The following is a 3,041-nucleotide window of genomic DNA, read 5'->3' as shown; positions in this document are numbered from 1 at the left end:
TTTCCGCTGAGATTTTGAGGTATATATCAAATTTTACGTTATTTACATGTGATTGCACTTTGATATATACATTGGTGTACTGTGTGTGCCAGCATACTGATCCAGGGATGGCACAGATACAAAGAGGCTTGACTCGTTTTGAGTCGGGTCGGTACATGCCACATTTAGTGCAACTCGGTACCACCGAGATTCATTTCGGTGTCATCGAGTTGGGCAATAGTGTTGTGACGGCTGGATTTTGGGAGATGCCTATATATACCCATCCACTACCTCTCATTTGTAGAGGAAGGACTCAGAACACATATACACTTGCCATATCCATTTTCCTGAGAGAAAGCCACCTACGAATGTGTTGAGATCAAGAGTTTCCAATCCATCCATTTGAAACTTGATCTCTAGCCTCCCCAAGTTGCTTTCCACCAAATCAATCTCTCCTACCCATGCCAAATCTGTGAGAAAGTGATTGAGTGTTGAGGAGACTATCTTTTGAAGCACAAGAGCAAGGAGTTCATCGTTCTACAACATCTATTACCTTTTGGAGGGTGGTGCCTCCTAGATTGGTTAGGTGACACTTGGGAGTCTCCTACTTCATGTTGTGGAGTTGAACCAAGAAGTTTGTACAGGCAATGAGATCGCCTACTTCGTGAAGATCTACCATGAGTGGGGATAGTCCTCTGTGGACGTAAGCCATGGTGGAATAGATAAGGACGCTTCTTCGTGGTCCCCTTGTGGGTGGATCCCTCCATGGACTCTCGCAGTTGTTACACTTCGTGGGTTGAAGTCTCCACTAACATGGACGTACGATAGCACCACTTATCATAACCATGCCAAAAACCATTGTGTCAACCTTTGCGTTTGATCTTCCTACGCTACCCTCTACTTACATTTGCATGTCTTTACTTTCAGCTGCTATACTCTTAGATATTCATGTCTAGGGTGACCTTGATTAGTCATAATTGCTAAAACTGGCCCACAACTAAATTGGGAAAAGGCTAAGTTTTTATTTGGTCAAGTAGTCTAGTGACCCCCCTCTAGACATACTTCGGATCCTATAAGTGGTATGAGAGCTTTGGTCTCCATTGCATTGGTTTCAAAACTTATGGGAGTATGGCGTCTAGTGAGGGAATTACCATCATAGAGGTCCATATTTTTATGGTACAAAATTTGCTAGTTTGAAGCATAATATGAAAATGCAAATTCTTGGTCATAACCCTGCCGTTTTGGGTTGTTGTTCATGTTGGTGTGCAAGGTGATTTCTTCGGTGATGGAAACGGATCGTGATGCGACAATAGAAGAATTCAAGATGTTGCAATACAATGCTCAAGCCTACGACATTCCATTCAACTGCGTGCGCCCTCAAGAATTCAACAAAATCAGACGCCTTGAGAATGCAAAGGAAATTTGGGATACATTGGTTGACATGCAGGAAGGTACAAAATCTGTCAAGGAATCTAAGTTGGATGTGCTACAAAGTCAGCTTGACAAGTTCAAGATGAAGGATGGTGAAGGAGTCACTAAGATGTACTCTAGGCTAGCTCTCATCACAAATAAGATTGCTGGCTTAGGAAGCAAAGAGATGACCGACAAATTCATCATCAAGAATATACTTAGAGCCTTGGATGGAAGATGTGACACTATGTGCACATTTATCCAAATGATGCCAAACTACAAGGATCTCAGGCCAACAGAAGTTACTGGAAGGATTGTCGCTCATGAGATGTCACTCTAGGACAAAGATGAGCTGCAGAACAAGTCAAGCGGTGCTTACAAAGCTTCAAGGGGTATTCCCACTACTTCAAATGACAACCTTGTTACCAATGAAGAGATAAGCCTCGTGGTCAAGAAATTCAACAAGTTCTACAAGAGTAGAGGCAAAGAGAGAAGCTCTAGCTCGATATATGAAGAGAATCATTCATCTAGTCGTGACAGAAACTGCTACAATTGTGGAAAGCCCAGACACTATTACAATGCATGCTCGGCTCCCCACAAGCGAAGAGAAGAGACACCTAGAAGACGAAGCTCAAGAGAAGAGGCGCCTCGCAGAGAGAGAAGTAGTAGAGAAGATTGTTACGAACGAAGACACTCCCGGAGAAGTAAGGAATCGGAGAAGAAGGACAAGTACACCAAGAGCCACTCAAGAAGAAGACATTAAGCTCATGTTGGTGAATGGGTATCTAGCTCCGAGTCTGACAACCAATCCGAGAGAAGCTAACACTCTAACTCCGACTATAGTCAAGATGAAGGTGTTGCCGGTCTTGCACTTGTTTCCTCCAACTCTTATGACATATTTGATTCATCAAATGAAGGGATTGGGAATTACTTCATGGCAAAAGGCCCCAAGGTATCACACCCTGAGTACTTTGACTTTGATAGTGATGAGGATGACTTGTTAGGAGAAGATGACTTGCTCTTTGATAAAACTAGTGACAATGATAAAAATGAACTTGATAATAATCGTGCTAGTCAAAAGGAGTCGAATGATGATGATAAGAAAGAGATTGAATGACTAACTCAAGAATTAAACAGTCTTAAGTTAGCTCATCAAACTACTCTAGAATATCATTGAGAGCTTGCAAGAACTCATGAGAAGCTACGCTTGGAGAAGCTAAATTTAGAGCAAGAGCATCAGTTTCTAAAAGCAATCAATGATGATCTTGGAAAGAAGAGTTCTCCTTATCTAGCCAAATGATTACTCTTGTCTACTTTTTCGCACAAGTTAAATCAAATAAGACTAGTAAGAAAGGAAAGAAAATTTCTTCATCTAGTAACAAAAATTCTAATGTTAAATCAAATGATGTGTTGCTAGTAGCTCTCTTTATTCCACTAATGATTCTCTGAGCCAAGTTACACTTGAGCAAGAAAACAATTTATTGGAAGGAAATATGGAGAGAGGTGTCTTCAAGAGTTTTTCCGGAAGTAAGTAATTCGAGGAAATTGTACGCAAGCAAGGAGGACATCGAAAGAAGCAAGGTGTTGGCTACTTCAATGCCAATGGAGTTGAATGTTAAGAAGGTCAATACCCCATCCCGAAGTTTGTTCCC

The sequence above is a fragment of the Hordeum vulgare genome, chromosome 7H, assembly GCF_904849725.1.
Source record: "Hordeum vulgare subsp. vulgare chromosome 7H, MorexV3_pseudomolecules_assembly, whole genome shotgun sequence".
Taxonomy (NCBI): domain Eukaryota; kingdom Viridiplantae; phylum Streptophyta; class Magnoliopsida; order Poales; family Poaceae; genus Hordeum; species Hordeum vulgare.
This window is presented reverse-complemented; position numbering follows the sequence as displayed.